Source organism: Strix uralensis, chromosome 13 (assembly GCF_047716275.1).
Source record: "Strix uralensis isolate ZFMK-TIS-50842 chromosome 13, bStrUra1, whole genome shotgun sequence".
Lineage (NCBI taxonomy): Eukaryota > Metazoa > Chordata > Aves > Strigiformes > Strigidae > Strix > Strix uralensis.
In genome coordinates this window covers 10,452,397-10,465,801 of record NC_133984.1, presented here as the reverse complement: position 1 = coordinate 10,465,801, position 13,405 = coordinate 10,452,397, and the positions used below count along the sequence as shown (strand labels likewise).

At 47.2% G+C, this 13,405-nt stretch overlaps 1 protein-coding gene across 3 annotated transcripts in view; it reads left to right on the top strand.

Moving 5' to 3' along the window:
* Nucleotides 1–3,743: 3,743 nt before the first annotated feature.
* Nucleotides 3,744–13,405, top strand: part of PLS3 (plastin 3) — a 52,880-nt gene continuing 43,218 nt past the window's right edge. For 2 of the 3 annotated variants that reach the window (XM_074882599.1, XM_074882595.1), the window contains exon 1: nt 3,744–3,796. The gene's annotated coding sequence lies outside the window, so the exon portion shown is untranslated. Of the gene's footprint in view, nt 3,797–10,347; nt 10,462–13,405 lie in introns of those variants that run through there. The other variant, XM_074882596.1, reaches the window with a different exon arrangement.

Genomic DNA, 13,405 nt, shown 5'->3' with positions numbered 1-13,405 from the left:
TTCCTGAAGCCCCCTTTAGGTACTGGAAGGCTGCTATAAGATGTTCCCGGAGCCTTCCCTTCTCCAGGATGAACAACCCCAAAATTCCTGAAGAGGCCAAAGTCTGCTCTCCTGAAGGCCAGGATAGCGAGCTTGCTGTGCACCCTCCTCGCTGACCTAAGGATCTTGGACTCACCATTTCATGGTCACTGCAGCCAAGGCTGCCCTTGAGCTTCACACTCCCCACCAGCCCCTCCTTGTTGGTGAGGACAAGGTCCAGCATAGCACCTCTCTTTGTTGGCTCCTCTATCACTTAGACAAGGAAGTTATCATCAACACATTCCAGGAACCTCCTGGATTGCTTATGCCCTGCTGTGTGTCCCTCCAACAGATATCAGGGTGGTTGAAGTCCCCCATGAGGACCAGGGCTTGTGAACGTGAGGCTGCTCCTATCTATCTATAGAGGACCTCATCCACCCACTCTTCCTGGTTGGGTGGCCTGTAGCAGACCCCCACTATAATATCTCCTGTCCCTGCCTTCCCTTTAATCCTGACCCGTAAGATCTCAGTTGGTTCCTCATCCATCCCCAGGCAGAGCTCCAGGCACTGCAGCTGGTCACTGACATGGAGGGTGACACCCCTCCTTGTCTCCCCTGCCTGTCCTTCCTAAGGGGCCTGTCTCCTTCCATTCCAACACTCCACTCATAGGATCCATCCCACCAGGTCTCTATGGAAAAACGAAGCTATTAGTTTGTGAAGTCAGCATCTTCTAAGTGCATATTTTCTACAAAAATATTTCACTACAACTTTATTTAAAAGTCATATTAAATAAAACTGCTCATGTTGTAACTCAGGTTGGAAATACCTGTTCATGCACGCCATTATGCAGAAAGTCCCTCTATGTAAACAGTTGTCATTTTCTAAATAGGAATCTTTTTGAAAGGGCTTTAAAAATGTCCCAAACACAATTTTGGTCATTGGCCAACAGTGATATTTCTGATCCACATTGTGCTTTGGTCTCTGTTTAAGATCTCCATGGGACTTTTTATAAGGGCACTGGTTTTCCCCTGTGATCTTTGCCAAAATGTCACCTTTCCTCCCCCAGCTCCATCACCTGTGGATGCAGTGAAGTAAGAATCCAACAGCATGCTGTCAGATGTTCTTGAAAAAATTTGTTCATTGTTTCACAAAGCAGTAGTTGCTGAGCCTTATGTTTATTTTTCATGAGAAAGGCAAACTAATATCTGTGTTAATGGTTTTAACAATAAATAATCACCTAAGAAAGTGCAATTGTGTGGTTTTGCAAAGAAGGTGTTCGTTAGTTTTGTGTAAATGAATCTCCACATTTTGACATCTCAGAATATAGTAATTACACTAAGTATTCAATAAAAATCTTAAACTGAGCTTGATGACTATATCAGGGTACTAAGCAGTGGTTGTAGCTGAATTAATGGATTTGTCTACTATAGCTTAACTTTCTTTGTGCATGAAGACATGGGGAAATCCTAATAAAGAGGCAACTGGTAAATGTTCAATATGTTTAATACTTTGCTCCCTCATTCGAAGAACAAAGAGTTGCCTGTTTCATACTACTGGTTTGGACAAAAGCAGGGCACAGAAACGTGTAATCTGCATTTTCTGAATAGTCAAGATCTACAAAGATGATTTCATGTCTCTAGCTCTTTTATGTTGGCATGCTAGCAAAATCTGACAAAAAATAATGTAAAGTATATTTTTTTTGTTAAAATTTGTAACCAGAATGAAAAATACTCACAGTTCTGTTGTGTTTGTAATGCAATGTGTTGGCCTAATCTGAACACAGGACTACCACCATAAAGCGTAAAATTGAACTAATCTTTTAAATCAGTATAAAATTACTACTCCTATCTCCTGAGAGCTAGTCTAATAACCTGATGAATATGCAAGAGTTTGAATATGTAAGAGACATCCAATGAGAAATCCGACTCTATAAAAAGAATAAAAGGATGAAGGGAAGAGAGTCTAATTCTTCTCAGGAAGCTGCTCCTGCTAATGTGATGAGGAAACTCCCACTGTGAACCGTGACACTTCCATCATGTGGGACCACTCTGTGAGACCTTGTCATTTTGTAGCTTTGGAAAATTAACTGCAAAATGATTTTTCCTGACGGTTTTGACAATGGAATGTGTTTTGCTTTATTCTGTAATGATCAGACTGACAGTCTTTCTGTAAATAATTCATACAAAAACCCATAATGTGTGACTATGCAATTCAGATCCAGAAATGTGCACCTGTAACATTGGCAATATAGAGAATTATATGCTCATTACAATGGATTTCACTGGGCAGTTCTAGTTAAATATGCCCTACATTTATTTAATTTTTAACACAAAGAGAAAGAATGATTAATGTTGGTGCATGCCTTATTAATAGTTTGTTAGGTAATTGCCGCCTTTCTGCAAGTTTAATTTTCCTGATGGGGTGGTAAATAAACATAAAAAAATGGGACATTACTTTATGGATATTACTTTATACAAGAGCTAGCACCTTGCATTAATGTTCTTGTATTATGTCTGAATTTATTACTTTGTGCTGCTCTCACCTCCAGGCATGGGAATGGCTCATCTTTCTGACCTGAAAAGGGTCTTGTGTGCCTGAATGTGTATTTGCTGTTCTCCTAAAACCAGAAGAAGGTATTAATGCCTGAACCCACACTTTTTCCTGGTCCTGGTGGAGGTGGTCAGGCCACTGGGGAGTGTGGGGTTTCTCGTTTGGGGAAATGGCTTCCCCCTTTTCTGGCCCAGCTTTGCAGTGCAGCTCTGGCCCCCTGACTCCTTCTCTCCATTCACCTCCTCTACCCACAGCAGGTTTTTGCTTTTTTCTTTCTCAGTTCAAGACCTCTTTTGAATTAACTTCTCTTCTCCACCACTTCTACGCAAAAGCATCCCTAAGGCCCTTGATTTCCTGAGCCCTTCTAGCAATTTTCGATGTGAATGTCAGTGTGGCAAATGTAGAAATTAGGACAGTTATGAGGCCACCTATCCCAAATCGGACAGCCAGAGCCCAGGTGGGGAGGCTGTGGCAACACTCCCTGCCCAGGATCACAGAGTGTGGGGTGCAAGGGCCCAGGAACCTGCACCCCACATGCTCCTCGTGGGAGCCATGCGTCAGGCCAGCCCCTGGCTCCTCTGTGTGGGGAGCTCCTTGCCCGGTGTGCCCACCAGCACCAGCCTCCCCTGGGCAACCTCTGCACCACCCAGCGGGGTTGCTCCTGGGGAGACAAAGGGAGATTGGAAGGGGAGCCCAGAGCTCCTCTGTCTGTGTGGCTGGACTGAGGGAGCCAGAGCTGCCCATGCATGGGAGAAGGATGCGGTCTTGCGTGGGAGGAGGGACACAAGCGCAGGAGGAGACAGGGATGCTTGTAGGGAAGAAGGGATGTGTGCCTGGAGGAGAGTTGCGAACAGGGGCAGAGTGAGGGATGCTCGCAGGACAGGAGGAATGCGTGCACGGGAGGTGGGATGCAGGCAGGCGGGAGGTGGGATACGTGCGGGACACGAGGGATGCAGGACACGAGGGATGCAGGCAGGGGAAGGCAGGGCAGAGCAGCCCGGCGGGGAGGGGGGCGCGCCCGGCTGGGGCCGCAGCTCCTCCCCCGCCCTGAGTGACTCCGCGCCCGCCTAATCGCCGCGCCGGGACGCCGTGATGTGCAGGAGTGCGGCCCAATCCGGGCGGGGCGGTGGGGCCGGGGCGCGCCGAGCGCGGGCAGCGGGGCTGGGGCACGGCACGGCACGGCACGGCGCGGCAGGAGAGCGCGGCTCGGTACGGCGCGGCTCGGGCGGTGAGTGCTCCCGGAGCTCTTCCAGCGCGGCTCCAACTTGGGGGAAGTTGCCGGCGTCCGCCCGGGCGGAGCATCCCGGCGGCGGGAGGGGAAGCGCCGACCGGCCCCAGCGGCTCCGCGGGGCCCGGCCCGGCCCTCGCTGCCGCCCGGCTCCGCTCCCGCCCGCCCGCGCCGCCCTCCCGAGGCTTGAGGGGGGTGTCCCGGAGCGGCGGGCGCGGAGCCCAGCGCGCATCGGTGCGCGCCGGGACGCGGAGTGAGTATCCGCGGGGAGCGCTCCTGCCGCCCCTTCCAGCCTCCCGGCGGCGATGAAAAGGCACTTGTCTGATCCCTTCCCCTGGAAAACTTCAGCCCCGGGCGGAGCCGGAGCGGGCCCCGGCGCCGGGTTGGCGGGTTTGGTACGGCCGGGCCGGGCCCGGGGCTCCGCCGCTGGGATGGAGCGGGGCGCGCAGCGAGAGCCCCGAGTTGGGCGAAACTTCGGGCTTTGTGCGAGTTGGTGGGAGCGGAGCCCGGCTGCAGCGAGGGGAGGTGCTGATCTCCCCGCTGCGGGTTCCCGCAGAGCAGCCCTGAAAAGGGGATTCGGTTTGCATTTCCCTTTTATCTTTTGTGCGAGGTAGTGTTCCCAAAAGCAGAAAAAGTGAGAAAATTGGAGCCGGCTTCTCGTCTAATTGAAGTGGGGTGAAATAAAATGAATTAGCGAGACAGCTGTATGGGTTTATTTTTATACATCTCTAATTTGGACTGGGAGAGGAAGTGTCACCCTGCTCCCCCGAACAATGGCTTCTTGTTGGGAGTCTGCGAAGGGGAAGAGCAGGGAATTTTTCAGGAGGTGAAGCTTTAGACTTTTCCTTTGCATGGGAAAGGTTGGGGCACCCTGGCACTGGGTGTAAGTATTCTAATGGATAGCATCACATCGCGCTGCTCGCAGAGGTAACAAGCTCTGCGGACGTGACTGTTCTCCAGTGGTAAGTTTTTATCTACGTGGAAATAGCAGTGAGACACGTGGATGGGAGTCTAACCTCCAGTTAGTGCTTCCTCGTGATGGGCTACATGTGTCTACTTTGTAATAGCATCCATATTTTCAAGCAGGGCATCACTTGAGCTCATTTATTTCTTTTCAGGAGAGCTGTTGGTATAGCTCTGAGCAAATGCCATTGAATCAGCCTCCGAGGTTGTTATTGCTGTTACACAATCCCAGTGGAATGCGTGTGCACACGAGAGCTGGGCTTCCTGTTTTTGGTCAGTCTGTAGAAGAGACTATAAAAGATAATAGATATCTCAGATAAATTGCTTTTGCATGAGAACTTGGAGCCATTGTTCAACCGGTAACACTTGTGACTTCTCCAGTGAGCCTGGTAATCTGAGAAGAAAAACTCCTTAATGCTGGGAGACTTGCTCAGAGTAACTTTAAAGACAACAGCTGGAACCTGGATATAAAGAGGGAATAGTTACAGAGATCAACATATGTTAGTGCTGTGCATAATGATGTATAGAAATTCAATCTGTTTTGAAAAGAAATCTTGTGCAAAGAGGAGCTGCTGGTAGTTTGTCAGTGGAGAGCAGTGTTTTGGGGGATTAGTGGACACAGGGCGAGTCCCCTGGGTGCAATATTCTGCAGCTGATTTCTGCCCTGGGGGTGTTTGATGGCCTTCTGTGGGGTGTTGCATGCAGAGAACTTAAATACCAGATCTGCTGGTTTGATCTGAAAGACTTTTTTTTTTTTTTTTTTTAAAAAAAAGTATGTTATCAAATAATTTGTTAAGAAAAATCTTTTCGAAACACTGCTGTTATCACAGCCCTTTAATCTTGCCAAAAGTTTAACAATTTGAGGATGTTGCTTGGTTGTAACCAAGCTCCCTCGAAGGAATTCTCAGCTTGTGAAAGATGAATTACTCATTCTTTGTCTGGGTTAAGAGATCATAATGTGATTATTAAACTCCGTTATTTAGTGCTAGATATAAAGAATTATGCTTAACCAGGGACTTTGTTCTCTTATCAAAACTAATCTGACCAAGTTTCCCCTCCTATGAAGTAGGCAAACATCTCCCCAGATTAAAGAATGCCCAAAACTCCAGAAATCTATTTACTGGTTTTGGCTAGATTAGCTTCACAGTGGCAAGGGCTCTGGGGACTGTTGCCTTCATTAGGTATTCGGCTGATGGATGCTCGGATTTGGGATAAATGCAGAGGAACTCCTTCCCCTGGGGCTCCCTCACTGACTTCTCTACTCCGGGTTTCAATTGTTGTGAGATTAAGATGGTGAGAGAAGGAATTGCAGCCTTGTTGAATGGGTTTGCTGCTGAATCCACTCATGCGGGATCTTCTAGTAACTCTTTCCTGTGTTTACTGGGCTCTCTAGTTCAGCACTTAATTGGCTTTGGAGAGGTGGAAATACAACAGTTTTGACTTGAAGGAAGCAGATGAGAATGCTACTCAATGATTGATTGAAAAGGATGCTGGGGACAGTAATTCACTAATTTTGCTTAAGCAGCTGCCAGGGATCTAAGTGATCCAAGTGTCTTGTGGATAGCTTTACAGGTAAACTTCACGTTGGAAATACTGTTTTGTCTTTTGTGTAGTAAAACTGCAAGTGCTCCACTTCTTGGAGCATCAGGGCAGGGGTTGTGTTTTTGCTAATGTGTATTGTGTAATGGATTGGGAGAAGAGAAATGCTTTTCTCTTTACATGATTGGCAGTGAGTTTAGGAAGGACGTGCCCATCATCTTTCTATATAGACATTTTAATCCACTTCCTTATCAAAGTAGATGGTAGTGGTCAGTAGTAAGTACACTTGATCACTTAAGAGATCTTCATTTAGCTCTTGAGATTGTCTTGGTGGTGATATTTCAGGTCACAATAGTTTATTTGGTGATGTTGCCCAAGTACACCCTATCTGTGTTCTTGGTAACCTATTTTACATAGCATTAAATGATAGGTGGTGAAACACAAAGAGGCTGTGTTTTCAGCAAAACCAAAGGTGGAGTGAGTTCTGCTTTATAGCAAACTTTTCAGGTGTGGTTTGTTTTTTGTTTGTTTGTTTTGTTTTTTTTTTTTTTTTTTTTTAAGTTACAATGTTTTGCATCTCTTTCCTTCTTAAAATGCTGAATGCTGTGGACCAGAATCCTCTGGGGACATTTGTCCCTCTTTATATACAGGTCTGTTAGCTTGATTTTCTTGCATGTGAACTGCCTGTGCCAGAGGAGGTGATGGTAAAGCAGCGTCTGGCCTGTTGGCATTATTCTGGGGTTTTGTATAGATCCAGTGGTGCCCTGCAAAGCAGTCCCAGCTCACTACTGGTGTTCCACAATGGTATTTAAGGGTTGCTCTCCACCTGCCATGTTGGGAGGTAGGTTAACCCTGTGCAGGGACGCAGTGATGCTTCTGATCAAGAAGAGAGTCAGAAAGCAAATGTGGAGAAGGAAGGAGAGAGATATCACCTGCTACGGTGTTGCTTTGCAGTTTGCAGAGAGCTGGACAGGTGAAATTTATGTGGCTACAACTTGATTTTTGTCTGTGTGCCACAGAGTAGCAATAAACAGCAAAAGAAGCATGGTTTAAGTTGGTGTTTTGTTCAGGCTTTGAGTATTACCTTTGCCTCCATGTGTGTTAGAGCAGTAATTCAGCATAGAAAAGCAGATTCTCATCTCTTGGGGCCAGCTGTTTAAACACGTGACTAACAAGCTATCAACCAGCATGGTGCAATCACAAATATTAATTTTTAACTTACTTACTACTGAGAAATTCCTTGTCATATTGGGAATAGCCACAATACGATGTGTTAATATTTATTAACTGACCTTCGCATACTCAGCACTTATTGAACTAAGTATTATTGTGTATTAAATATTTTGTGTATCTTTTTGGACATTGAGCTCATGGAGTAATTAAAGTTGCTAATTGCAACAAAAAAGCCAAACATGAATCCAGAAACTTCTACCAACAGATCTGTGTGAAAGGTAAAGTTAAATACTGAGTTTAAAAAGTTTACCAAGTCACCTTAATGTGTATGCAGAGTAAAACATTCCTGAATATCTTTTCAAGTACATTGCAAAACTGAGACCAACTCTTTTAATGAGGGTGATGCAAGGTTGTATTAAATCAGTATTTGTTGGGTTACTCTGATGAATGTCACAACACCACCTTTCTCTTTCCTATCCTGGGTCCTCAAACCCTTCGATAGACATCTGTTGAGATCTTTGCACATACATTCCTGTTGGCAATTTGGGAATTGGATTATTGCACAAGCAGCAGTGACTGTGTTTGTGGTGAGTAGGTCTCGGCTGAGCTCTGCCTGCAGCGCTGCTGGTGGGGGCGTGCGTGGAAGGACTGTTTCCCCTCTGACCATCCCAGAGAATTGCTCTGACTCTAACATAGAATCAGCTTTCCCTGGTTGCACCATTAAAGCCCTTTTCCAGCCTGGAGGTACCTGCTGTGGGAGGTGTGATTTCATGATTGAAGGCAGTTGGGTGATGGTCTAACATTGGGGCTCTGGATGGTGTGGCTGGGAGAAATGATGCTAACTGGCCATTCTGGAGGTCCTCTGAGCAGTGGCTGCTCAGCTGACAGTGGCTGTAATTGCTCTCAGCCATGTGACTGCTGCCCATGAATGTGCTACTCTTGTATCCTCTGCTCCACACACTTGAGTTTGAGTGTTCATATGGGTCTCTCTTGGATTTATTGGATGGCAGGGAATTAAAGGAGGTATCCCCGGCATGGTCTGTGCTGGGAGCAGGTATGGGGTGGATGGTGCTTAGGCACAGCAGCATTTAGTACAGCTTCAGTCTTAGAAGCTGCCTACTTCATACTCTTCAATGCTGAAGTTGTAGGTGATGGGTCAGGCTTGTCCTGTCCGAGTGTTTCTTGCCCTGGATGCTCTTCCTGCCTCTAGGTCAGGTTTTCAGGAAGTGGAGACTTCGATAATGCCTCTCCATCATGTTTTGTGCTGTGAGATTCATTTGGAGTGCTGCAGTGTCGCCTGTGAGAAGTCTCCTGGTTTGTGCAGATCCCTTTCCCAAGTGAAGGGTGAGGTCGGGTGTAGATTTCATCTGCTTTACCAGCAAGCAGCATGAGCCTGTCTGGGTGGCATTGCAGCACTGTGCCATCAGCTTGGGGACAGGGAATCCCAGCTGTCAGAAATCTTCCTGCCCCATCTCGCTGTGCTGCAGCCTCCAGCCTACCCAGTCTCCTTTGGCACATCACACCAGTATACCTCCTGGGGTAGGTGTGCTGCAGCACTGAGTACGTGCTGCCTGTGGAGGGTGATGGATGCCCACCCTTTTAACTGATGATCAAAGAGATGATTTGATTGCAGCCAAAAGGTGGGACTTGTGAATGTTTGTGGCTGCAGAGCCCAACCCTGGGCAGCAGCCGCTGTGTTTTGAAATTCCAGGTATTTGGTGTGACCCTATGTTATTTGCCAGCTACATGAAGAGCAACCTGTCTTCTTGTACCAGCTGAGCAAGAAAACATGAGTTGATGGAGATGGAAGACCGAAGTCTCCACTTAAACGGGCTGGAGAGTGGGGTGGGAGGAGAGGACATGCCTATCTGCCCTCTGCGAATACCACACTGTTTGATCCAGAGGTGGTGGCATTGGAGGTAATCAAGCTCTTCCTGGTGGTGGGCATGTCTGACGTCAGTGCTGACAGCAGCCCTGACAGCAGCACTGCCTGCTTGGCCCGGTCTACCCTCTTCTGGCAGGTCTGTTCCCATCAGAGGGGTGTGGACCTCCCTGCACAGGGTGCTGAGCTGTGGTGGCCAGTGCACTCGGTTGCTGTGGCATCCGCTGGTCTCCTGGGAATCTGGAATCTGTTGGCTTTTTTGGTAATAGATTAAAAACGCCAGGAATGACAAGCAAGTCCTGTCTGGCCCACTTGGAAGAATTATATCATCTGTGTTCCTCTAACAGCTAGTGTTTCACGTCTGGGTTTTGTGGGTTAATGCTTGGGCTACTTAAAGCTAGTTTTGTCACTGGGCCTGTGAGTGGTGTGATGATGAAGAGGTAGCCTCTATGTCCCCAGGAGAGTTGCTATCAGCAGAGACAGAGCTATCGAGAGCCATTCTTTCCCTTTTGCTTACTTTGCCCGTTGATTCCTGCTAGTTTATCTCCATCTTTCAGCAGCTGTGAGCCATGAGGGCGACTGCTGCCCATGGAAATACAGCATTCCTGGCAGGTGGGCTGCTTGCCTTGGGTCCCCTTCTTTGTGTCCCCCTGCGCCGGCTGGTCCGTGCTCTCCAACACCCTGTGCTGTGGGGAGATGTGCACGTCCCAGGGGGTGAATTAGCCCCTCCTGTAACATCCAGACTGTCCCCACAGGGTGTGGTGGCCTGTGCAGAACTGACATTTGGGAATCAGTATGGAAGAAATAAAATTATTATAGGTTTGACATGCATCTGAGGATGTGGGGAGCAGGACAACTGTCTGAAATGGGAAGCTCTGGTTAGGACTGCTGCCGATTGCCCATGTCAATCCATATGGGCCATATGCTTCTAACCAGTCTCCTTGTCTCATTTCCTTCTCTGAAATGCTTACAGCTGTTTTTCCTGCCTCTTCAGTAGGTTTTTTGTTCCCGTAAAAAGAGTGACAGCTCACAGATGCTGGGAGTCCCTACTGCATAGCGGGGAAGAGAAACTATTGCTGTGATCTTCAAGAGAAGATAAGGTTTTGAAGTAAGCTTCTTCGTTTTTTCTTTTTAAAGCAAGGAGAGTTTGCTGTCTCATTTATTGTTTTCCCATCACATACTGCCCTTAGTGATGGAAGTGAGAGAGCAGGTGCTGTCACTTATGGGTGGAACAAGGAAGGAAAAAGTAATGTTTGCCATGAACATATTATCCAGTGTTAAGAGGCATTCAGCATTCAGTCTTGCTGCTACGCTTGTAAAATTTGGGTTCAACCCAAAGTGTTGCTTAGGTGTTGGCTTTTTTCTTAAGAAGTCCATGACTGAAATGATAGCAGTGCATGAGATTCGAGGTTCATCATTGCTGGTCCTCCACTTAGCACAGTGCACTGTCTCTTCTGTTCTGCCCTTTTTGCATTCGGACAAGTAATTGCAGACTTCTGTAGTGGGGTTAATAGTCCAGCTCTGGTCAGATGAAGGAGTCCTAGAGATGCTGATGCCTATGTGAGTGTCTTACAGTTTATGGATGGATGGATGTTAAAGGGGCATCTGAAGACAGTGAGAGAATCTATATGTACCCTCTTTTAGACAAATGACCCATGTAGTGTAAGGAAGGTGGGGTTAATATGGCGAAGTAAATGGCTGTGTTGAGTTGGCTTGAATGCCAAGTGGAGATGGTGCCTGTGACAAATAAAACCTACTGTTATTCTTATGTAGGAAGTCTGTGTGATCTTGAGTTTTAGATGCTGAGAGCATACAGAACACCTCTGCTCTGAGTGGGTTGGTTGCTTGTTGGCCGTAAACCCTAAACAAGCAAAACTTCTCTTATCTTCCAATCCTCGGGTCACTTTGGTGGCTCTGCTTTGCCTTGTTTTGCAGTCCCAACATCACAAAACAACAAGGTGTCCCAATAGCTGTTGTATTGGTGTCTGAGATAGGAAACTTTCTTGTACAGGATCCTGCTGGTATGTCCGTGGCTGGTGACCATTTTCCTGCCTCATCTTCCCAAGGGTCTCACTGTTGTGCAGGGAGCCACAGGCTGGCTCTTCTTCCTGTACAAAATATACTGGGGCTGTAGTCTTCTCAGCCCATGTTATAAATGATACTTCATAAACTGCTGTAGGAAATGGAAAATAAAGTAATTCTGATTTGTGTTCTTTTAGAGCCCTGTTCTTTAGACCAAAATACACAGGATAAGTTTGGCCCTTCCCTCTATTCACTTTTCATAGACTCCTTTGTTTTTAATTTATATATCTTTTTATTCTAAATTCCTCCCATGCCTAAAATAGAACAGACATCAGCCTGCAAGCAAAGGTTGCCAGACATTGGTCTTGTGGATTATAGTGGCTTTTTGGCCTGGTTGGAGACTGAGCCCCACCCTACATAGGCTTGGATTAAAAATAGCCTTTCTTTTCAGCAGGCTGAAAACTGTGCACAACATGTTCACGTCTTGGTTTCTGGGGCACTGGCTGCCATGGGAAGCCCTTCAGCTATAAAATACCCCAGAAAATATGTTTGCTGCTAATTCATCCAAAAGTGCTAAGGTGACTGTGTCGGAGTGGTGTACAGCCAAGTGTCTAACTGCCAGATATGTAGTTATTGTAGATATTTAGTAAAGTCTTAGTTGTGTTTCTTGCAGGACCTGAAAGAGTTGAAAACTGTAGACCACAGGCTCTGTAGTCCAGCAGCCTGGAAAGAAACCCTGGTCCATCCTTTTAGTGGAGAGAGTTGACTGCATGGGATAGAGGTGAATGGATGCTGTATCTCTGAGCCTCAGGGGCAGGAAGCCATTTGATTCCTTAAATACCTACCTTGGCTTAGGCAGTTGTCAAGAAAACACTAGCAGAAGCTCTTATGCTTCATTACCTGTGATGGTAACATCTTGGTGTGATAGCAAGGTGTCTCATAGGTGGCAGGAGGACCCTGCGGCTCTGCTCTTGAGGGAGTGTTTAGGGGTGGAAGAGGTTCCTGGATGGAGATGTGCTTTCATGGAGGAAGGTCCAGCAGACTCACAGGTCACTAGCTCTAGGAAGGAAGGACAGAGCTCTGGCCAGCTGAAAATGAAGGCAAGTGCTTCCTACCTGATTATATGAGCTTGGCAGGAAGTTGGGTGAGAAAGGACTCTGATGGCTGGAGGTCATGCATTCAAGAGGAGATAGCAATCCTGACCTATAACCACAGCCTTTTATCATTTTGCCTTCATGTTGACCGGTGTTTTGATGCCCGACAAGAACAGCAGCAACATTTTGGGGCTGCACTAGGCATTAGGCTGCCAGTTTAAGTATGTCCTAGCTCAAGTGCTGTGGGGAAGTATGAGGGCCAGAAGATTGCTCCTGCCCTACAGTCTCCAGCTCAGTCCTGTCTGTCCAGACCTCAGCTGCACACTCCTCCCTCTTCTTATAAAACAGAAAAAAAAAAATTAAGGGCAAGAGGTTGACCAGTATCTGGTATGGTGATCTCATTCCCCACTGCCTGTTGGAAAAGACAGGCCTTGAAACCAAGACTTCTCAGGCAAGTCTGAGTGGTTGGCCATGGGATAGCAGGAGGGAAGAGTCGAATGTCTCCTTGCTCTGGGCATCTGTTCTCTGCCTCGTGAACTTCAGCTGTTGACTTCTTGCGTTGTTTAATTTGTTTTCCACTGTCCTGGCCATGCTTCTGTGAGGCAGTAAGTTGTTTTACAGGGTGGTAGCAGATGCCAGCTACTTGCAGGATCCTGCCCGCTCTGCGGGGGAAGGCAGCATGTGGCTCATCCGGGATGTGGAAGCAGGCGGTGCTGCCTAGCAGTTGAAGCCTCCAGCTTCGCCATAAGCCTCTGCGATTGTTTAGGGCTGGGGTGGGAATAAATGAGCAGGGCAGTGCGATGGGAGGAGGGCAGGGAGACTCTGCCCGTTGCCTGTTCTATGACTGTTTATGACTAGTGTGCTCTGTGGGCCTGGAATGGTTTACGTGACCTTGTTGAACAAATGTGTCTCTGAAATGCTTTCTTCTCTTCAGTT